We start from the raw sequence: 25353 nt of genomic DNA, 5'->3' as shown, positions 1-25353 counted from the left end.
ATAAACGCACAAAGTTTCAATTTTATAATGTATTGAAGAATTTTAGCGCCTTTAGTTGCATATCAAGAAACTACACTTATGCTATTGAATTCTGAAAAAATTCCATCTTAGCCCCCTTATTGTGTCTCAAGACGCTGAGGTGGCAAAGGGGGAGTGCAATGGAGATGCATACCTTGGGATATGGAACACTTTTTGAGTTGCGTGTGTTGGTGTATAGGCTGTCAGTTGCAGGTCAATGAAAAAGGCACATAAATATCTTTTCTTTTGTGAGAGGCTGCACATAAAAATAGCACAAGGATTGAAGATTTAACTTCCATGAAGAAATGCCAGATAGAGGATATTCACCTATTCTTTGCCAGGACCAAACAACAATTACTTAAATACATAATTATAAACATTTTTCTATACGGTTGGCATGATAAGATAAGATAAGATAAGATAATAATATTAATGTCTAACAAAAAACCACAAGGGTTTATGGGACTGAGCATACAAACAAAAGAGTCGGTCAAAGTAGGAGCACCAAATTGATGAGGGCACAATCCAAGACAAAAAATGAACACAATAGGAAAGGGGGAATATTATTAGCAGAAATGATATGCTATTACATTCAGTATAACAAAAATAGACTCCATGACGTGCCCTATGAGCTTACAATGTTATTAGATTCTGGAGAAAACCCTTCTCACAGTACCCTCTCCCAAACTCCAACAAAAACTGCCTTTACAATGCCAGAAGTGACCTTAAGTAACCCGAATTAGGTTTAGGGTTAGGAATACATTTTAGAATATGCCATTTAGCATCAACCGCTAAAATAGAAGGTTCTAGAAAACACGCTAGAAGTCGGTGTAAAATTAAAAGAATCTAGAAATGGTAGTCCAACTTTCGGGGGCATAACTTTTGATCTGGGACTCCGATTGACGAACTGCTTACATTTCCGGAAAACTCTCCAAGCACTCTATAGCCCTATGGACAACCTTCGCTCGTCCCCCATTTTTCGGGCCCGTACGAGGCTATTTAGTGCCTCAAATCTGACTTTGAAGTGCTCTTAGGGGGTCTCCAAGCAACTTAAAACTGCAATAACTTTCAAACCACAAAGCCTTTTGGCCTGATTCTTTTTTCTAGAGTTCTTTAAATTACAATTATAATTATCCCTCCAACTTACACCCTATAACTTATCATAATTATGATTCAATTACAAAATAACCTATTTTCTGCATTGGCACGTGTCCCAAGGTGCTAAAAAACTCTAACCTAGAAAACCAATTGTGGAACTATTAGAGTTGGAATCTCTATTTGACCCAAATAGGTATCCAAAAATGAAAACACTTTAAACAGAAACTAACACTAAGCATATTTTTGGGTGATACAGGTTTGCCCTTACACTATTGGATGCTCCTGCATTAGACACCCATGGTAGATTGAAAAGTGACCTTGTCACTTTATATCTGGTAGAGGAAAACCTAAATGGGAAACTTCCGTTGCGGATGTTCAAGTTGAGTCTTATATTGGTCATCCTTTCCACTTAACCAGGTACTCTTCATACTGCCTGTTTCTAGTACTCCGGCCCACACGACTATCCAAAATTTCTTCAATCTCTTCTTTTGCAGTAGGAATTGGACATGGCTCCAGCATCAACTCCTCATATGCACCATCATCATGATATTCTGTTAAGTCTGCAATATTGAAAATAGGAGAAATGTGAATCCCATCCGGCAACTCCACCTCATATGCATTCCCTGAATCATGTTTCTTTAAAATTTTGCAGAGGCCATATTTCTTCATCTTCAGCTTGTTGTAGGTACCCACTGGAAATCGTTCCTTCCTCAAGTATACCATAACCTGATCTCCAACTTAGAACTCCTTATGTCTCCTCTTTTGATTTGCCCTAGCCTTATACTTTAGGTACATCTTGGTAATATGTGTTTGCACCTCCTCAGGTAGGTTCTTGACTTGTTTAGCAAAGTCTTCTGCCTCAACACTTGTCCTCTCTCCTTGCTCCATCTTCTTCAACTTTGGTGCAGTCCTTGGACTACTCCCATACACAATTTGGAATGATTATCTACTAGTACTTCTATTTACAAAATTGTTGTAAGAAAACTTTACTTGTGGTAGAATCAAATCCCATCCCTTGGGCTTATCTCCTACTAAACACCTCAGCAAATTGCCCAGACTGCTATTCACTACTTCTGTTTGTCCATCAGTCTGCAGATGATGTGCAGAACTAGACTTCAATTCTGTATTCAACTTCTTCCACAAAGTACTCCAAAAATACCCATAAAATTTAGTATCTCTATCAGAAACAATACTTTTTGGGAGACCATGTAGCCTCATGACCTTTTTGAAAAACAAATCTGCAATATGCACTGCATCATGAGTCTTGTGGTATGGAATGAAATGTGCCATCTTGGAGAACCTATCAACCACCATAAATACTGAGTCATTACCCCTTTGTGTCCTTGGCAATCCAAGAACAAAATCCATACTTATGTCCTCCCAAGGCTTTGTTGGAACAAGCAATGGCTGATAGAGTCCAGCATTCTGACTAAATCCCTTGGCTATTTGACATACTTGACAACTCTGCACAAACTTCTTCACATCCTGTAACAATTGAGGCTAAAAATAATGCTCTCTAATAATGGCAATGGTCTTATCTTGACCAAAGTGTCCTGCCATCCCTCCACTATGCTTCTCCTTGATCAAGTTCTTCCTCATGGAACTCCTTGGAATACACAATTGACTTCCCTTGAACAACATACCATCCTGAATCATGTAATCTAGCTTCTTGGTCCTGTCTAGAGTAATAGGTTCTTTACAAGCCTCTGCAAAGTCAGGATCCTTAGGGTACAAATTCTTGAGTTCATCAAACCCAACCACTTCAACCTGCATTACTGTCAGCAACAACTGTCTCCTATTTAATGCATCTACAACCCTATTAGACCTTCCACTTCTATGTTTCAATACAAATGTATAGTTTTGCATGAACTCTACCCATTTCAAATGTCTTTGATTCAATTTACCTTGGCTATTTAGGTACTGCAATGCTTGGTGACCAATATACAAAACAAATTCTTTTGGCAACAAATAATGCCTATTTCTTTAAGGCCTAAACTATTGCATAGAACTCTTGATCATAAATAGAATACTTCTTTGCATCATTCAACTTTTCAATGAAATAGGTAATAGGTTTACCTTCTTGGCTCAACACAACCCCAATAGCACTGCCACTAGCATCGCAATCCACTTGGAACACTTTGTTGAAGTCAGGAAGTGCCAACACAGGTTGCTTTGTCACCTTCTTCTTCGGCAATTCAAAACTATTGGCAGCTCTTGTAGTCCACTTGAAACTCTTTTCTATCCCCCCTCATTGTTTTAGTTAGGGGTGCACATATACTATTGAAATTCCTGATGAACTTTTTGTAAAAACTAGCTAGACCATGGAATGCCCTCATCTTAGTGGCAGATCTTGGAGTAGGCCATTCCAAGATGACCTTCACCTTCTTTGGGTCCATTTTGAGACCCTTAGCTGATACAACAAACCCTAAATAGACTCACTCCCTTCTGACAAAGCTACACTTCTTCAAATTAATCAACAATTTCTCTTTCCTCAACCTTTCAAGGACACTATGAATGTGCAATAAATGTTCATCCAAAGGTATACTGAAAATCAAAATATCATCCAGATAGACAATAACAAATTTTTCCAAAAATTTCTTTAGTACCTCATTCATAAGCCACATGAAGGTGCTTGGCACGTTGATCGGTCCAAAGGGCATGACTAATCACTCATATAGACCCTCCTTGGTCTTTGAATGCAGTCTTCTACTCATCTCCCTCTCGTATTCGTATTTGGTGATAACCACTCTTGAGATCTATCTTTGTGAAGTACTGAGCTCCACTCAAACAATCCATAAGATCATCCATTCTTGGCAAAGGAAACCAATACTTTATGGTTATTCTATTTATGGCCCGAGAGTCTGTACACATTCTCCGTTCTCCATCCTTCTTTGGTGCCAGCATTGCTGGTACTGCACATGGACTTAGGCTCTCTCGAATCAAACCTATCCTTAACAGCTCCTGAACTTGTCTCTTTAGCTCCTCAATCTCATTAGGAGTCATCCTATGGGCAGCCTTGTTAGGCAAACTAGCTTCAGGGACTAAATCTATTTGATGACTGATTTGTCTTACTGGTGGCAACCTTTCTGAAACATTATCAAGGATGACATCTCCATACTCACTTAATAGACTTGAAACTTCAAGTGGAATTTCATTACTACCTTCCTTTTCTTTTCTAGGAATTAAAACATAACACATATGTTGATGTTTCATGCCATCCAAAAATTTTCTTCTATCAACAAGAAATACCCTAGCAGTACTGCATACCTTTTCACCCTCCTTTATCAAGGGCTTCAATTTGTGGCGAACTCCATCCTTTGTCAGAGAGTATGTATTTGCACGACCATCATGTATAGCATGCCTATCAAATAGCCACAACCTTCCCAACAATAAATGGCAGCCATCCACTGGAATGATGTCACAGAGAGCCTCATCATGGTAACTCCCAATCTTGAACTTTACCAAACATTGCTCACTAATCAGGACCTTATGATCATCCCGCACCCAAGCAATCCGATAGGGTTAAGGTTATTTCTCCCTCTTGAGCTTTAGCTTTGAGACCATCTCCTCTAACACCAAGTTGTCAGTGCTTCCACCATCAACAATCACATCACAAAATTTACCCTCGCACTTGCACCTGGTGCGAAACAAACTCCTCCTTTGTCTAGGTTCAGTCTTACTGCTTAGTAAGACCCTTTCATTAACTAGAACCTCTCCTCTTTTTTCATCCTTTGAATGTGATGACTGTGTATCATCATCTACATGAGCAACCCTTGCTTGACCATTAGCTCTCCTATCTGTCCTTTCTTGGCATTGAGGGCATTTGAAGGCATGATGACCTTCTTTATTGCAATGAAAACAAGTGCCATAGAACCCTCCTCTTCCTAAACCTTGTCCACGTCCTCTACCTCTTCCTCGTTGACATCCAAAGTTTTGATCACGGAAGCGATTGAAACCCTTGTTCCTCTGGTTTTGGCTAGTACCCACATCTTCATTTTTCCTTTGGTTCTCATTTCGGTCCCCAAATGACCTGCCAACGCCCCTTCCTCCTTGACTTCGTCCTCTTTTCCTTCCATCAAACTTTTTATTTAACTTCTCAACTTGTAAGGCAAACTGGTATGCCTCTTCAATGCTAGTCATTCTAACCAGACTTAACTCCTCCTGAATGCTAGGTGTTAACCCACTAAGGTAACGGGCAATTTTTTCTTTGTTTGCTTTTGCATGTCCCACCCTAATAAGGACGGTGTAATTCCTGTGTATTCCTGGACAGATTTTTCCGCTTGCTTTAACCCTTGCATCTTTTTGAACAAATCAAGCTCGTAATCAATAGGAATGAACTGCTTCTTTAGTTTGTCCACCATGCGATCCCATCTTGTGATTTTCTCCTTTCCTCTTCTATTTCTTTTCAACTGAATCTCTTGCCACCAGATTTTGGCATGGCCTTTCATTTTGGCCTTCGCAAACTTAGCCCTATTAGGGTCCCCGATATCCTTATACTCAAAATATTCGTCTAGCTCATTGATCCAGTCGATCAACTCATCCGGGTTTAGGTTTCCCGAAAATATGTCGATGTCTATTTTAGGTCTTTTTCCAAGCTTGGCAATGGCCCTAAAAAGCCTCTCCTCTGCCTGGTTTAGGACTTCTTCATCTACTTCCTGTTCGTGCCGAATATTTCCTTCATTTTTTTCCTCACTTTCATCACCTACAACAACATTCATCCCTCTACGGATCTCCTTCTGTAGTGTCTGGACTTGTCTCTGGAGGGCCCTAACCTCAGGAGTAACAACTCTGGCGCTTCCACCATGCTCCCTTCATGGAGGCATCTTCTTGTATCAAAACCCACAACCACACTGTCCTGGTGCAAACTGCCTCCCAGTCGGCGCTTTGTCTACACACTCAGGAAAACTTGCTCTGATTCCACTTGATGAAGGCACAATCCAAGACAAAAACTGAACACAATAGGAAAGGAGGAATATTATCTTTAGAAATGATATGCTATTACATTTAGTACAACAAAAATAGACTCCATGACATGCCCTATGGGCTTACAGTGTTACCAAATTTTGGAGAAAACCCTTCTCACAGGACCCTCTCCCAAACTCCACCAAAAACTGCCTTTACAATGCCAGAAGTGACCTTAAGTAACCCAAATTAGGTTTAGGGTTAGGAATACATTTTAGAATATGCCATTTGGCATCCATTGCCAAAACAAAAGGTTCTAGAAAACACGTCAGAAGTCGGTGTAAAATTAGAAGAATCTAGAAATGGTAGTCCAACTTCTGCGAGGCGTAACTTTTGATCCGGGACTCCGATTGAAAAACCGTTTACATTTTCGGAAAGCTCTCCAAGCGCTCTATAGCCCTACAGACAACCTTCACTTGTCTCTAATTTTTCGGGCCTGTACGAGGCTGTTTAGTGCCTCAAATCTGACTTTGAAGTGCTTTTAGGGGGTCTCTAGGCAACTTAAAACTGCAATAACTTTCAAACTGCAAAGCCTTTTGGTTTGATCCTTTTTTTGGAGTGCTTTAAATTACAATTATAATCATCCCTCCAACTTACACCCTATAACTCATCATAATTATGGCTCAATTACAAAATAACCTATTTTCTGCATTGGCACGTATCCCAAGGTGCTCAAAACTTTAACCCTGAAAACCAATAGTGGAACTATGAGAGTTGGAATCTCTATTTGATCCAAATGGGTATCTAGAAATAAAAACACTTTAAACTAAAACTAACACTAAGCATATTGTTGAGTGATACGGGATTGCCCTTACACCACTAGATGCTCCTGCATCACAAACGATGACTGAGAAGAAACAAAACAAGAAATGACACAAGGAAAACCAAGGTAAGGACTAAGTATCCTTCCTTGGTACAAAGAAATCAGTCACAGAAGGATATAATCACGGGTGATTCAGAGTCTTAGATTGCCGCCGAGAGCTGCCGGAGGAGTCTTGTTGTTTGGAAAGATTGGTACAGTGTCTGACCGATCTAGAGGGAGTGATACTAGATTGCCTTTTCACACCCCGTGGTAGAGACAAGGGGGAGAAAAAGGCGGTGATACACTAATCAGAAGTATGTCCTTGAGGTGTGACTAATTGCAGGGTATGCTCATGAAGCTTGGAGGTCACATAGATAAAGTGCCAGACACCGCTGGTGAATATAGCTGAAGAACACTGAAAGAGAAGAACAATCTCTAAATAAACAATAAAATCTCCCTTTGATCTCATAGTAGATAGGACAACAAAATATGAAGTGGGTCTTAGTCTCAACGTCAGCTAAAGTACACAGTCTACATATCCGATCATCTCTATCCATATGGTGGTCGGTTCAGGCCCAAAGATAGTGAGAGCCAACTCTGGAGGAGCCAGAGAGAATCGCAGGGCATGACACCAGTGCCGATAAAGAAAAGCAGGACGCACAATAATACCATTCTAAATCTCAAGAAAATGCTCCGCATAAAAGGCCATCTTAAGATGTAATCCACCAGAAGGATTACTCCAAGTAGTGATAATGTACTGTTTATAGATATCCTGTTTGACATACTTGTTCAACACCTGACGAGAGGGGAAGAGGTGAGTAGGAGCATCTAGCGAGAACTGGTATAGAGGAAGACGATCGATCTCAATCCCAATCGAACCCAACAGAGAAGTGGCTTGGGCTTACCAACAACGCGATCTAGTACAAGTGTAAGATCTCATAATCTTAACAGATTAACAAAATGTTAGATGAGAGTATCCGTGGTAGTCAATCTCTGAGTCCATAAAACCTCGAAGCCGATGGAGAAACTAGATCAAGTAAAAAATAGCCGCAAGTTTGAAAGGATGAGCTCCAAACTCGGCCAAGACAATGCTGTGGGGGTGAGCCTATGACATCTAATAATCTGTTGTAAAAACAATATCTGAACATGCTCAATAGAGGCCTAATTAGGAGCAAGAAGAGAAGGCCCCCAAATCACCAAACCATAGAGAACGGTCGGTCTAACCAAGGAGTCCAAGAGGGACAATTTGGACGAAGTGTCCTAAAAATGATGTCTGAAGCACTGTCTCTTGAGCAAGGCCAGAGAACCCATGCTCTTACTAACTCTAGATTGAATAACCAATCTCAAACTAAAACTGGGTCTTGAAAAATTTACCCTGAGATACATGTAAGAAGACGTGATCTCAATCTCATGTCCCTGAAAAGAGAAATGAAGATGAGAGATCTTTAAGCAGTTAAAGATCATAACCTGAGTCTTAGCCAAATTAACCACTAGCTGATGCTGATCACAAAAAAGAAGCTAAATCATCAAGAAGTCTTTGTAAACTGTCCGGAGAAGAGGCCAAGAGAACAACATCATTTGCAAAAAGGAGAATGGAGATCAAAACTTGATGCAAATAGCACCCATCACCAGGTTACGAGGAGTTCACAAGGAAATCCTCGAGCTCATCAATTTACAAGCCAAACAGAGCAGGAGAAAGAGGGCAACCCTGCTTTACCCTAGTGGTACTCTGAATCAGAACAAAAAAGCCCTCTAGGGTCCTGAGTCTACCAGATACCTTCTCATACAATCTCATAATAGTAGTCAACAACATATCTAAGATCCTAATCTCGCTAGGTCTCTGAAATAAGGCCATCCTAGGAACAATATCAAAAGCCTTGCAGAAATCCGCAAAACAACAATAGACTTTCTCAGAATGGTGCCTAACTTCCTCAATAATAGCTCACAGTGTGAAAATATGATCCATAGTCTGACAGTTTGTTCAAAAGCTAGCCTGCCTTTTAGCCCTACAACCTCTCCTATCAAGCTCTCCAGATAGCATGGTGTTCAGAGCAGTGGCATAAAGTTTGGCAAAAGTATGCCCAATCATGATAGTCCTGTAGTTCCCTGGGTCCGAAGCGGGTCCAGACTTATGGATAGGATAGATCACATAACGTGATTGAGACTCAGGAAACCCAATACAAACCACTTTATTAAAGAGAGTAGGAAGGTAGGAACCAAGGACCGAAGCACCAAGTTTGAAAAGCTCTACTTGGAAACCATCCTCGTCTGCAGCTCTACTGCATCTCATGGGTCCAATGGCCTCATAAATATTGGAGGAGGTAAACAGATGGCAGTAAGGAGGTGGAGTGGAATGAAGAGGTGGCTGCCTTAGAATATCATAAAGTGAAATGGTATGGGAGGTCAAAGAGTGGAAGTCAAGGGTGGAGGGTGAAGGGGGGGGGGGGGTGGACACCTAGGAAAAAGGGTACGCTAGAAGATTTGAGGATTTTGAATAAGCATGGAGCAAAGGGATCTGCATTGAGAAGAGGCAAAAGAATGTTTCTTGTGGCGAAGAAAATGGAGATAAGATAGATGCAGGTGGCCGAAGGCAGGAGAGTGAGTCTCAAAAGTAGAGCAAACAGAGTGATGGAAAGCTTTAGAATCAGCATCAAACCATTGATTCATAGGACAAGTATTCCGACACTTAGACCTGAGAGAGGGAGGAGAGTGATGAGGAATAGAAAGAAGAGCAGATACCCAAATGGCAGAAGCAAGTCAAACATGATAGAGGTCGCGTGCGAATCGCTAAAACTAGCTGGTGTCAGAATTCTCCTAAGATGGAAGGAAAAGAGCTCACCATCGCCCTCGAGGTAGTAGAAGTGGGTAGGGGTACAGACAAAGTCTGTCGGAATGGGGGAGGGCTGAAGAGAAGGTGACAAACGGGATGAAGCACGGAAAACAATGCTAAGAAGAGCATGGTCAGCAAAGGGGAGGTGAGAGATAGTGAAGATATCAATGGAGGGAATGAAAGAAGACGAGGTGATGGCATAGTCTACAACACTCGCACCTCCACTGTGAGGCCAATAGGTAAAGTGATCAGACTCAGGAAAGAATGATAGACCATTCAGAATCAACAAGCCAAAGGACTCATAGAGCCAAAGGAGGTGGCGACCAAAACAAGAGAGTGGTCCAGAGGCATCATTTGAAGTACGCCGAAGTCTCATATTGTTCAGATCAATCTTAGAAGTGCAAATCGAGTGAGAGCCACGGTCATGTATAGGAGTCTGAAGATTCCTAGTTTGAGCATTGAAGTCTCCAAGAATAATGATATCACCTAGGGCAACAAACTACAAGACGCTCTCTTGAAAGTCAACAAAATGATAACCATCATCAACATCATGAATGGCATATGGAGAAGGGGTCAGTGGAAAATAACAACTGTAAGAAAGATGTCCCTTTGTTGGCAATTTTGACGACCAATGCGGACCCACATGAATCTAACAAAGGCATCAGAGTGAACCATTGATGTAAACTTGAAGATGTCATCTCTAGTCAAACAAGCAACACCTCCGGACCCACGGACCCCACCAGAAGTGCGGACATCTTCTCTGCAAGCTAACAACCATTGTTATCCAAGATATCTTGGAAGAGGGCACATGGGACTCTTGTGAGTCTCAGTAATGGCCAAAATATTAGCGGACCCCACCGCATTGTAAAAGAGACCAGGTAATGACCATAAAGAGCAATTACCATTCCAGTAGTTGACAAGAAGAGAAGGGGATTTCCTCTTGTTAGACTGCTTTCGAAATCATCATGTGGTTTTGGATGTCGTCCTCGCTACCCATCAAGTAGGAGGAGAATTACGATCAACTGCTCTAAGATTCCTAATAACAGCTCACTTTCAAGCCTGCCTAACATTTGCCACAATATCCTGTGCATGCTTCAATTGTGTAACCTATGCCTTTGTGAGATCTTCATCAAGATAAATCTTAGAGGGGAGAGAGAACAATTTTTCTTCACTCTTAGGGCACTAAGCCTGTCAGAAAACGAGAAAAACCTGATGAAGAGGGTATCTCCCATACCAAACCAACACTTATCCGAAATGATATCAGAGATACCGAGCTGGTCAGAAAGGAAAGTGTCTAGCAAAAAGAGGGTTAGTAGTGGGAGAGAGACCACAAACATGCAAGTTGAGCTCATATTAACTGAGTTAATATATGCTCTTCATCCAAATTCATGATTTGTCCAAGGTTTGACATATGGTTTGACAATTAAAGCAGGAGATTTGTATTGGAATGTCGTAGGTTCACACATACAATAAACTTGCAGCTTACTAGAGTGGTACATGGTAAATAGAAGAGAAGTGTTAAAAGATTATCAAATGCTAGACTTGATGCTTTTAGTTTTAATAGTTTACTAAGTGTCTAGAAAATGGTCTGGGCTTTGTTGTCACTCTCTAGAATTTCTATTATAAGCTGGTATACTCCTGAGTCCCACTGACCTACTTTTGGTGATCTATGGACATAATACAATTTCTTTGTTAATTTATTCCTTGAATGTTTGAAACCATATAATTTGAAAATTTAAGCCATAGGGATGAACAAAATAATTATGATTACTCTTAGACAAGTAGGAGATAATTTCCACAGCAAGTCAAATTGTGATATTGCTATCAAGATTTAATTGTGTGATTTTTGAGTCAAACTCATTGACCCATGTTTCATGAGTAGTGATTCAACATGAATCCATCTCTCATGAGAATAAATGGAACACTTAGCACTCATAGGATCTAGGTGATGCTCACAGAGGTGAACCAGTGGGACTTCCCGGGAGGTCATCCATCCCAGTACTACTCCAGCCTGAGCGCACTTAACTACAGAGTTTCCTCCATGGTTAAACCCAAAGCTTGCAAATGGACTTCTCTGGAGGTCACCCATCCTAGTACTACTCCAGCCTGAGCACGCTTAACTACGGAGTTTGCAAGCTTTGGGTTTAACCATGGAGGAAACTTCGTAGTTAAGCGTGCTCAGGCTGGATTAGTACTAGGATGGGTGACCTCACGGGAAGTCCCGGTGCTTCACCCCTATGAGCATCACCTAGATCCAGTGAGTGCTAAGTGTTCCATTTATTCTCATGAGAGATGGATTCATTTTGAATCACTACTCTTGAAACATGGGTCAATGAGTTTGACTCAAAAATCACATAGTTAAATCTTGATAGCAATATCACAATTACTCTTAGACATCCAAAACCATAGGAAATGAATGTCACTATGGCATGTTCCAAAAGTTTGATTCATCATGATGTTTACGTATTTGGTGTTTTTTTGTAGTACATCATTATGAAATACGATTTTTTCCAGAATCAGCTACGCATAAATGTTGAGTTGATCTTCAAGATGCATTTTTCATGAGTTTTGTCTCACAAGAACCTATTTTTTTGTGACCTTGAATGCTCCTCATGACATTCATTTTATGTAGGTGATGATTATAGGGGTGAAGCATCACGATTTCTTTTATGCCATCCATTCCAATACTGTTGAAGATATGAAACACATGTAAGAGCAAGATCAAACAAAAAACCCAAGAAAACCTTCCTCGAACGAGAGCTGCAAATAAGTTTTCTATTTTTTCAGGTAAAATGATTACAAAATGAATAAAAACATAAGACCTTGCTTTATGTGCAAGGATAGAAAATGCCTTAAAAAACCCTAAGTGAGCTTAAGAAAGTATTAGAAAGTGTAATCAAATAAGTAATTATAGTAACATCTCTCCTTAAGTGAAACTTAGGGTAACACATAATAATGCAAGAAAAAGCAAGGATGGGTTTTGACAACTAGGCTTGATAAGGTACCCATGTAACAAAATAAAAGAATCTTTCATATCTGGAAAAAGAGAAAACCTCATGGGACAACGTTCCTCCCCTAATAAGAGATGCAAACAGAAAAGAAAGTGTTAAGAAGCATGAAGGAGGCCTCATGAAGATCCCTAAAGGACAACTTCTTTTGAACCCCAAGCATTGATTGCAACTAAAGGTAATGAGGCAATGCTAAAGCTTTTGTGGAGATGTTTCCAAATTGCGCCTCTATAGGCATGTACTCCAAGGTGAGAAAGCCATCCTGAATCAACTATCAAATGAGTGAATGGGATCTCTATGTACTTAGTCCTTGAATGCTCCATGAGGTTGCGAGAAATATGAGAGGAACTTTTATTGTCACACCAAAGAATAGTGGAACCATCAAGAGGTAAACCAAACTTAATCAACAATTGATGAAACAATAAAACTTCCTAGTTAGCTGAAATTGATGCTATACTTAGTTTGTTGGAAAAATAAAAGTCTACAATTGGAAGCAATTGACTGCTCTTGAATCGATGATATATTGTTAAATTCACACAAAGTTTGGTGGTCGAACTCATAATAAAAATATCAGAAATGGAGAGTATTACTGTTCGGACTCATACATAGAAATGAAAGGTTCTTCATACAATAAATCTTCAGTTAAGAAATAAAGATTTGAAACTTTATAAAATGTTTTTGAAAAATAACACTACCTATAGAGATAGGTATATGACGGATTTGGAGATTAGTGTGCTATGGTTGTGGCTTGGAGTTGCCATGTTTTTGGTGCAAATTTTCTGAAATATAGATGCGTGAAACCCAAACAACTGTAATGGTTCAAGGGCTTGTTGGAAGAAGACATGGATTTTGGGAACACATACAGATGTTTAGGGCTACCAATAGCATCTTCATCAAGTTTTTAGTTTGGTTTGTTTGTATCGAGCTACCATGCTCTTAGACAAGTCTTGACAAGTTCTCCACATCAACACTTGTTTGATGTCTTCTTCGACTGTTTGATTATTAAATTTAAATGTCACGATGACACAACAAGTCATTGTTTATTGTTATTGATCAGAATTGTCAAAAGTTGTATTTGCATGTAACATTATTTACCATGTTTGGTTTTGCAAATAAAGAGAAACTATCAGGTTAACAAGCATCTTGTTAGCCCCTCTCTGAGTGCCTTTTTTTTCAAAATGATTTTCAGATTTTGAATTTCATCGGTCTTGTTATTTTCTTCCAGGGCAGGATTTTTAGAGTAAACCCTAGGTGTGGTAAAATGGTTTAAACCCTTCTTATTGTATTAATCCTTTGTTAAGATTGCCACTTTACCTAGTTTTTAATTTTCAAAGCATGGGCTTAGTTCCTTTTATCCTTGGTTTTATTTTACTCGCAATTACGTCTTGCTTTGTCTGTGTGTTGTTTAATTATTTTTGGTAAACCAAAGGGACAAGTTGTTTTGTAACCATTTGATTCATCCTAGATCTACGGTTCTCATGTTGTCACTATGCAAATGTGAAGGTTCTTTAAGTTTTGCGATAAAGCGAGCTTGTGTCATTAGCCCTCAAATGCCAAAAGAATCAATGCTTGTCGCTTTTTTTTTATGGGAACTTGTGCTCGTTTTAACCATTGTGACATAGCGAGAGTATGAGACGTGGATGTGGTGGGTCTATAAACTTTTGAAGGAAGTCACATCATCATAGGACAACTGTTACGTTGTGGTTGGTTCGCAACTCAGGCCAAGCAATTTTCAAATGTTTTCCCAATTGTTGATTAAGATCAAGATCCACGGATGTCGCATTATCACTATGGAGAAGTGCTCAGGTTTTAAACAATGCGAGAATGCGAGAAGTTGCCACATGTTCCAGTGGGTCCAAAAGAGACAATGAAGTATGCAAAATTTTCAGCCGTTAATCTGAAAGAAGATCAACAATGGTCGCATTATTGCAATTTCAAGCTGCATGTTGTTTAAATAATGTGAGAAAATGACTGTTTGACACGTGTCTAGTGGGTCCACATGAGTGCAGTGATAACAATGTGAATACCAGCCGTTGGATGTAGACCAAATCTATGGGGATTGCATAGTCGACAAAGGAAGGTGTATGATCTTTAATGAAAGTGACAAAACGACTTGAAGACATGTGGGTAGGGTGGGACCAAAGGGTTCGCAAGCTTCAATAGGATAATGGTGTTAGGATTATGCTGGTGTTCTAGTACCGCCTGAATGGAACATTGCTAATGCCATGATTTTTGATGCAATCAGGAGGGAAAAGAATACTAAGTTTAACACAGAGGAAGAAGTTAAGAAAGCCCATAAAGGGGTGAAATACAATGAAGATCATAAGGTCCTAGTAATGTGGTCAATTCAGAAGAGGGATGAGTCTAGACTCCAAGAAGCCTCAGACTCAAAGCATACAGGGAGTCTTGTAGTATACAGAATCTCTGATACAGACAGTGAAAAATCTGCCCTCTTGAATAAAGAAGCTGGTGATTTCCACCTAGATGTTGTAAGAAAGGATAAGAAAAAATTCATTGAGTTGAACACTAGGCTTGAGAAGGTGCTAGAAGCTTATGATGAAGGGGAAGAAAAATATATGAGATAGAGCAAATTATTGCAAATTTGGTGAAACAACAAGGAAAGAGGAAAATGGTGGAAGAACCTAGTCAACTTATGATTACAGTGTCCCTTGCACCACCTCCTCCTACTGGACCTATCATTAACATTCCAAAAACACCCCAACATTAAGAACTCTACACTACAAAAGAGTTGGGTGAGGAAAAGGCTAAACTTAAGGCAGCCTAGATAGATGTGCAATTGAAATATGAGGATAGAATTAGGGACACAATTTTGTTTTTAGTTGATAGAATAAATTGGCCCTTGTTCCATTAAGAAATGTCAAAGCTAGTAGGCATTTGGAGTGAGCTCGAGCATACTCCAGGTGCCTTGAGATAGATTTTAGATAAATAGATCAGTAGAGAACATGAGATCACTGCCTTATGTGCCACTGTTATTGACAAAGTTGATAATTGGATTGAAAAGACATATGATCAAGCTATTGATCAGTTGGATTTGGATCTTAAGAGGGATATACTGCAAAAAAGATTGAAACCATGCTTTTCCACATATCTCAATAGAAGCTTTGATCTGTTTCCCCATGTGCTAATAGGCCTTGGTAATATTAAAAACCTAGAAGAATGGGGAGATGAATTAAAAGAAATTGTGATTGTAAGGATGAATGATGTCATCAACAAAGAAAATTATATTTGGTTTGCAAGAATTGTGGAAGTAGTAAATGTTCAAATATTCTTCGAGTCTTTCCACCAAGACTTTGAAGAAGTGGATAAGCTTGGAAGAAATGTTGTGAATAGAGAGAAAGAAATTCTTAATTTCAATAGGCCAAATGACACAATTTTCAATAAATGGATGGCAGAATATTCTTCAGCTTCGGGACTCTTACAGATGACATTTGAGAATGAATTAGTAGACAAATCTACAGCCACTTAAGAGAGAGAATTGATTGACAAGGGTATACAGGTAACAATTGAAGAGATAGAAGGGTTGGTCCCACAACTAGCACAAGAAGTTGAAGATAAAACACGAGAAGTGGTTGAGGAAAGGGACATCCAATTACCAACTGGAGAAACCAAAGGATCAGATCAAAGCGAAAAGGAGGAGGAAAAGGTGGCCCCACAACCTGAAGGAGAGACAAGAGATGAAAATGCACAAGAAGTTTTCCAGAACCCGAGAAAGATAAAGTAGAAGAGGCCCTTGCCCCACCTAATAACATCGACAGTTAGCATAATTACCAAAAAAGAAGCAAGTAATAATCATAATAGGATACCTTACCTTTGTGGTTCACCCACTATGGGTATACCTATAAAACACATCATTGGAAATACTTTCAGAATATTCAGATTATGCCACATGCACTCTTTTCAATTGTCTCGTGGGTTTTTTAAAGTGGGTTTTGTCTCTTATGTAACTGTGTTTTGTTCAGGACAGCTGTCCTTTTCCCCCTGTGCCCAAAGCTTATTTCAAGTCATCCTATATAAATGAGTTTCCAAGGCTAAAGGAGGGTCCGAGTTTTCATTAGTAAATGAACACATACTTTTAATTTTCTGTCCATAACTGTGTATCTATTTTTTGTCTTAGAGAAGCCATTAATGGAATATGCAAAGTTACATTGATGTGTCAGTATCGAGTCTTTTCTTATAGAAACTAACACCAAATTGTATATTTTCAAAGGAAATAATACAAGAAGTGTTTGCATTTTAATTACTTAATTTAGATCTTGTCTCTTCTCATGTTGCTCTCAATTTGCTAATTCTTATTGATAATGTCTTCTAAGCTTCAGTTATAATTCTTTTGAGTTATATTCCTTTTCATATTTTGCTGATAATCTAATGGTTATGTAATTGCTTGATATGAATGTGGATAGATTGAAGGTTGTCTAAAGAAGATTGTTATAAGAATAAGATCTAGATTGAGCACTGTTGTCCTTTTCACAAAGTGACAGGATAGAGCTAGCATTTGTGTCAATTTCTTGTCAGAAGTAGCTAAATGGATAAGGCACTGATCATTTTAGAAGCTAAATGGATCCTGGGAAGAAATTTATACAGCAAAAAATTATCAATCAAATCTTTTTACTTTTCAGTACTATGAGTTAAACGTACAAGCCCATACTTGATTCAAAATTTTAGAGGTAATGAGAATTAGCCATCTCTCATTTTCTTTCCTTAAATTCTTGAATTAGAAGAAGATAGGGCCTATTCATCTGCTACATAGGAATTTATATTGTGAAATGTTGAATATAAAGAGCCATAAATTCCTAGCTATACCCACCTAAATTTTGCAGAGTTCAAAGAGAAGAAGATCCAAGCAGTCTTGTTAGTTGGTCCTTTTGACTTGTTTATTGGAAAACCCACCATGGTTTCTTTTGGATAACTCCTAGGTTTTCCATTTACATTTTTGAAAGGGAGTTTAAATCTTCTCAAATCAAAAGCCAACACATCCAAGGATGTCCATATAAAATATAAAATTATTTAAAACACTTGAAGGGCGGTGAGTGTGTTTATATTGATTAACCAATCAGTTGCTATACCCGAAGTGGAAGTTGAAACCGAAGTTTTTCTCGATCTTAAATATAGCTGTGTTCATTCGAAGAACAAAAAATGTGTGGCAGATGTGAAAGATTTATATCACTGATAAAATAGTCTGAGAAAATCAGAAGGTATGAGTTCATAAAATAGAAGTGCTTTGAAGAAGGTCACTGATTAGTTATGGAAAAGGATTGTTGCATGGAGGGCCGACCAAGAAGGGTTGTGTCTTATGGAAAGACAAGACACTTGGTTAATGTATAAAATGGGAACAAGATTGTGGATAGAAGACACACAATATTATCAAAGTCTGCTCCTTGACGATTTAGATCAGAGATAAAATAAAATTTCCAGATTTCATTTTAGACTTCTTGAACAATAACATTCAGCCCAAATTGAAGTAGATCGATTTTCAGCAAGACCAAATAATTATTTCAGTATTGGTTGATCAGAATTTGTAGAAACTTAACATGGTATCAGAGCTTTGGTAGTGGAACCTAGGCTCTGCAAATTGACAATCAATCAGATTTAAAATATCTAGCAACATCCTTCTTGATGGAACCTTAACTTTTTGCAAAAATAAAGCCCCATTTATGATGTTGGAGACTCTAAAAAAGGAGGATAATCATTCATGTCAAAGTCTAAGATATAACAAGAAATGCATACACCATTGAATATATATTGATATAATAATTTTATCATCAATATGAAAATATTTGATATATGTTTAAATGATTTATAAAACTGAAGACAAAGGCCTGAAATAACTTTGATATAAGCTACAGATATAAATATCAGTTAGAGATCTCAAGAAGGCTTCAGATTTGAAGAACTTGAAACAGCAATTAAACTGTGTGAATCAAGGAAGACCTTGAAGCATCACACCAGCATACAGAACAATTTGAGTAACTCAAGTCTCAGGGTAATTAGGATGCACACCTGCAAATAGAAAGTCCTCAGGAACATTTAAAGGCTGAGGCAAACAAACTAAGAGGTCATTGGATGTTAAAATCTGTATACTTAAACAGAGGATATCAGACCTAAGAGATGAAGTCACTGATAAATAAATTGCTTTGAAATTAACTTGCTAGTTCCTCAAATGAATGGGCAGATGTTGCATAAAAACATGACTTGAAGACACATACAACGAAGGATACTAGACAGTGATCAAAGGCAGAAGTAATCATCAAAGATGGTGATATATCCAGACTTCTGTACTGAGCTTTCATCATTTATAGAAGCTACAGATATCGATATACATAATAGAAACTAAAAGCAATTAACAGTCAATATACTGAGAGATATTATAATATGGAAGATGTCCAAATAATAATGGATGAGCTTGATACAATACGCAGTATACAGAAATGGAATCGACAACACATACAAATCAGAATTGGAAGGTGTATATTTCATCAAAAAACTCTGCCGAGCGCACAATATGGAAGCCTGTTGACTCATGTGTTCACAAGCTCCCATTGTGTTTTGAGATGACATGGAAGGACATGGAGGTCACGAAGGCGAATATAGATGCACGATGTTCTGGCTAAGTGACAACAATAACCAAACAACTACGGTTCTACACACAGAAAGTCATCATGCAATTTCAGGCATCGAGTGCTATTGTGTTTGAAGACTCCATTCACGCCGTCGAGAGCTTTCATGAATTCATGAAAAGGGAAAATTATAGATTGAATATATTGATAAGAGTAACCTTAGAAAAGAAGCTAAATAAAGTGATTAAGAAAAGCATTAATTTGCAATTGAAAATTATTGTTTACTGAAGGGATGCGATTAATTAAGGTGGTGTAGTATGACTCTTCATTTGAAAAGTCATATCCTCATACGTAAGAAAGATGTAAATAATGAAAGAATATCAAAATAAGACATATTCGGATATTCACATTTAGATTCTAGAAGAAGCATTTTATATTACTTGTACGGAGGGATAAGGAGCAATAATATGACTTTGTAATATGAATTCAATTATTTTATTATTATTCAATTATTTTATTTTAATAATAAAATAAGAAGTCTTTTGTTTATTATTAAAGGCATGGGGATTTAATTGCAGATGAATCGTCCTTTGTAATTATTTTTGGAATTCTGTATACAATTTAAATGTCGGATAAGTGGATAAGGTCGTTTAGCATTTTAAATTTGATCATCACAGATATTGTGAAATAATAAATTGTTTCCATATCTGTGTCCAGTTTGTCTCCCTACTAGAGGAGTTAAAATTCAATCTGGACTAATTTAAAATTGCATAATATTTGGTTTGTCGCATCTTGATTATTTAATTGTTGGCAGTATAAGTGCATAAGAACTTTATGAAGTTGTACGTGAAAATTCACTGAAGTTGACTCTATTGCTCGGATGAGCAGAGGCACTAGTCTTTTTATTATTGAAGTCAAAAATTCCATAACTTCCTTCCTACAAGCATCAAATTAATTATTATTCAATTATACAAAACATTCAACCATTATCCTGCATCCAGTTTTCATTTTAATTGAGTTTGAAGACCTTGCCAACCGGAGAATTCCAGCAGTTTAAATTCGCTATAGGAAAACCTTGAACTAGATAGTCAAAATTTGAGATGAAGGTTTACACACCTGAGTGTAGCGGAGCCTGAAGTGCAGGGGAATTGAGAAGTATTCCCATTCGTTAGCCAGAATTGATTGAGAAGTCCTATTGGAGAAGTAGCAGGCTCTTGGATTTCCAATTTGTGATTTTGGGAACCAACAGATTGGCGATTCTGCTAGGGAACTATCTATTAGATATTTTGTAAGTTTATCTACTTTGATTTACAAAAGATCTTGAGAACTTTTACTCGCCCCATCCAAGTCCACCAATAGATTGATGACTCCGCTGGGGAGAGTTGCTCGCAATAGGCGTTGTGATGTTACCCAGAGTTTCAGAATTCGTAAGATTAGAATCAGAAGGTAGTTATATTAGTTTGTTTAAAAGCGTACTCTATTGGAATTGAGAACTCGGAAGATCAATACATTCCTCGAAAGAGGTGGCAACTCTATTCAATAAGGTTTCAATTGGTAGCTCTGCCGAGGGAGAAGACTCTAAAAGAAGTGACTTGATCGTGTACTATGGAGAATATGTACTATGATCATGAAGCAAATCTATGTTACACCATGGAGGAAGTAGACATACACCCTTTGGATGTATTTTTCAATTTGGAAAGATATGAATGTGAGACATCTGCACATTTGTTTATAGGGATGTTGAATATTTTTCAGGAGGTACCTTTGGACATCATGCCTCCACGCAAAGAATTGATAAGAAAGTTTCGTGAGTTGGGAATCTCGCCAAAAGATCCTGCTTTGATGCTTCTCTTCATTTAATATTGGATGAAAGTCCAAATTATATATCTCCTTTGGATGCATATGTTTACTGTATGGGGTAAATAGTTTTACCGTATGGCTCTTCGGGATGGTATATGTACAACTTTGGATCATGGTTGTAATAATCATTGTAAGCATTATGTAATCTCTTTAGCATATGCGAATAATAAAAGGAGTACTACTATTACATGCTCTTTTTTATTGTCTGTATGCATTAATTTATTTACCCCATATGGTAAACAACATACTTGAATTTAGAAAAGAAAGAAGATGAATTTGCAACACAATTCTTCTTGAGAATGTTTAATGCTTATCAAGAAATACCTTCAAAATACAGACCTCCATCATCTGATCTTCTCTACAGGATGCGGGAATTAGGCCTCTTATATTATCATCAATTTCTTAACTTTCTCAAGCGTATGGATAATGAACTAGTTACAAAGGAAAATGAATGCGAGACTGAAGTAATATACGAGTCAAGTAAAGTTTCAGATTTAAATGGAGATGAAAATTTTGAACATTTTGAAGGAGAATCAACCCATGTGCCTACAGATGACAATGAATGGGAAAATGGGGAAGAGGATTTTCTCAGTGTGGAAGAAATTTCAGCCTTATTGAACATGGAATATTAGAAGCATGTTGAGGAAAATGGCTCAAAATTTTTCTTGGTTCACTATGGTGAGCAGCTTGATAGAACGGTGCATTCTCAGGAAGTATTGGATGAAAGAGATGATCATTCTGAGGAATCATATAGTGAGGATGAAGTAGAACATGAAATGGTATATGAACAAGAGGAAAGTTCAGAAGATAATGTTGATGAAGACGTTAGTCTTGTTGATGACACACTCGATGATCCAAATGAAAGCTCTCATAATGGTATGCTTCAATTTTCTATATTCTTGAACCCACTGTTTGAAGAAGAAGTGATAGCAGATATATCTGAATTCACTATATTCTCAAATTCATTTTTTGAAGAAGACTTCCAATCTAATCAAATCCATCAGCAAAACAACGAAGATAACAGGCCAAATTTTGAAGTTGATAAAACTTATGTTGTGCATTCAAAAAGTGAGATATCTTTCAGGTCATCCCATGAGCAGCAATTGTTTCAAACATGTGAAGAAGACACAAAATCAGATATGTGTGATAAAGAGAGCATATTGGAGCTAAGTTCTGAAAACTTTCCTAATGTACTATCTAATCAGGTTCTTGATGAGAGAGAGGTAATATTTGTTGAATGCAAGTTATCTTCAAACTCTTTTTGTGAAGATGGGTCAGATTGTGTAGATACAGAGCTCCCATTCAGCAGAAACTGCAGTAAATCAAATGATCTCTCAAAGCCTAAACATAAGACGGATACCAAAGATTGCATTGATCAAACAGATCCATCAAGTGTTGTCCATAAAAATGATGCATCAGATTCAGCAAGGATTCAGATGTTGGGGTTGAATGATTCAGAAATTTATCTATTTTTAAATACTCTTGTTGATGAAGAAAGGGTGAATTATTATCCTAAACAAATGATGAAAGGAAAGCATATCATGATCAGCAGGTTCAAACTGTTACACAAATAGAATCAAGTGTTTGATAGAGGAAAGACACAATGCTCACTTTTTGGGGGGCCTGGGGCCACCCAATTTTTCCTTGCATCAAGTTATGCATGGATGCTCGGTCTGCTTCTTCAGAGATAGTTGGAATCTCATTATGCCCACAAGGAGCATATGTCCCCAACCAGAGCCACTGATGGAGCCTTAATTTTTGCAAAATTAAGCCCCATTTATGATGTTGGAGACTTAAAAAAAGGAGGATAATCATTCATGTCAAAGTCAAAGATATAACAAGAAATTCATCCACCATTGAATACATATTGATATAATAATTTTATCATCAATATTTGATATTTGATATATGTTTAAATGATTTATAAAACTGAAGACAAAGATCTGAAATAACTTTGATATAAGCTACAGATATAAATATCAGTTAGAGATCTTAAGAAGGCTTCAGATTTGAAGAACTTGAAACAGCAATTAAACTGTGTGAATCAAGGAAGACCTTGAAGCATCACACCAGCATACAGAACAATTTGAGTAACTCAAGTCCCAAGGTAATTAGGATGCATGCCTACAAATAGAAAGTCCTCAAGAACATTTAAAGGCTGAGGCAAACAAACTAAAAAGTCATTGGATGTAAATATCTGTATACTTAAACAGAGGATATCAGACCTATGAGATGAAGTCACCGATAAATAAATTGCTTTGAAATTAACTTGCTAGTACTCAAATGAATGGGCAGATGTTGCATAAAAACATGACTTGAAGACACATACAACGAACGATACTGGACAGTGATCAAAGGCAGAAGTAATCATTAAAGATGGTGATATATCTAGACTTCTACACCGAGCTTTCATCATTTATAGAAGGTACAGATATCAATATACATAATAGAAACTAAAAGCAATTAACAGTCAATATATTGAGAGATATTATAATATGGAAGATGTCCAAAGAATAATGGATGAGGTTGATACAATACATAGTATACAGAGATGGAATCAACAGCACATACAAATCAGAATTGGAAGGTGCATATTTCATCAAAAAACTCTACTGAGTGCACAATATGGAAGCCTGTTGACTCATGTGTTCACAAGCTCCCATTGTGTTTTGAGACGGCAAGAGCAATACAGAGAGCAAACAAACCCGAAAAAAGGAAGGACGTGGAGGTCACGAAGGCAAATATGGACGCACTTTGTTCTGGCTGAGTGACAACAATAACCGAACGACTACGGTTCTACACACAGAAAGTCATCATGCAATTTCAAGCATCGAGCGCTATTGTGTTTGAAGACTCCATTCATGCCGTCGAGAGCTTTCATGAATTCATGAATAGGGAAAATTATAGATTGAATATATTGATAAGAGTAACCTTAGAAAAGAAGCTAAATAAAGTGATTAAGAAAAGCATTAATTTGCAATTGAAAATTATTATTTACTGAAGAGATGTGATTAATTAAGGTGGAGTATGACTCTTCTTTTGAAAAGTCATATCCTCATATGTAAGAAAGATATAAATAATGAAAGAATATCAAAATAAGACATATTCGGATATTCACATTCAGACTCTAGAATAAGCATTTTATATTACTTGTACAGAGGGATAAGGAGCAATAATATGACTTTGTAATATGAATTCAATTATTTTATTATTATTCAAATATTGTAGTTTAAAAATAAAATAAGAAGTCTTTTGTTTATTATTAAAGGCATGGAGATTTAAACTACAGATGAATCGTCCTTTGTAATTAGTTTTAGAATTCTGTGTACAATTTAAATGTCGGACAAGTGGATAAGGTCATTTGGCATTTTAAATTTGATCATCATAGATATTGTGAAATATTAAATTGTTTCCGTATCTGTGTCTAGTTTGTCTCCCTACTAGAGGAGTTACAATTCAATCTAAACTAATTTAAGATTGGGTAATATTTGGTTGGTTGCATCTTAATTATTTAATTGTTGGCAGTATAAGTGCATAAGAACTTTATGAAGTTGTACTTGAAAATTCACTGAAGTTGACTTGCCTGGATGAGTAGAGGCACTGGTCTTTTTATTATTGAAGTCAAAAAACCCATAACTTGCTTCTTACAAGCATTAAATTAATTATTATTCAATTATACAAAAACATTCAACCATTATCCAACATCCAGTTTTCATTTTAATTGAGTTTGAAGACCTTTCTAGCCGGAGAACTCCAGAAGTTTAAATTCTCTATAGAAAAGCCTTGAACCAGACAATTAGCATTTGAGGTGAAGGTTTACCTGTCTAGGTGTAGCGGAGCCTGAATTGCAGGGGAATCAAGAAGTATTCTTGTTCGTTGGCCAGAACTGATTGAGAAGTCTTATTGGAGAACTGTCAGGCTCTTGGATTTCCAATTTGTGGTTTTGCGAATCAACACTTCTACCATTAATGGCTAGCGCAATCAGACCCGAAGATTGGTTTGATGGAAAAGAACACTTCGTTGCTTGGAAATTCAGAATTATGATGATTCTTGAAGACAATGATGTGAAACAGTTTGTTGATAAAGAATCCAAGCAACCTAATGTTGATCCTCATAAAACTATCTGGAGTAAAGGAAATAGGAAAGCCATACAAATCATATTAGATGGAGTTAAAAATGAAATAGTACTTATGCTAATGA

The 25353-nt window shown here is 37.6% G+C and overlaps 1 protein-coding gene across 3 annotated transcripts in view; it reads left to right on the top strand.

Moving 5' to 3' along the window:
• LOC149572200 (Ribosomal L18p/L5e family protein) overlaps positions 1-25353 on the top strand; it is a 107554-nt gene that overhangs the window by 51344 nt on the left and 30857 nt on the right. The window lies entirely within an intron of this gene.

Source organism: Cupressus sempervirens, chromosome 2 (assembly GCF_028749045.1).
Source record: "Cupressus sempervirens isolate cs-2001-9-10 chromosome 2, ASM2874904v1, whole genome shotgun sequence".
In the NCBI taxonomy this organism is placed as follows: domain Eukaryota; kingdom Viridiplantae; phylum Streptophyta; class Pinopsida; order Cupressales; family Cupressaceae; genus Cupressus; species Cupressus sempervirens.
The sequence above is the reverse complement of the archived record's forward strand: the minus strand, read 5'-3'. Positions and strand labels throughout refer to the sequence as shown.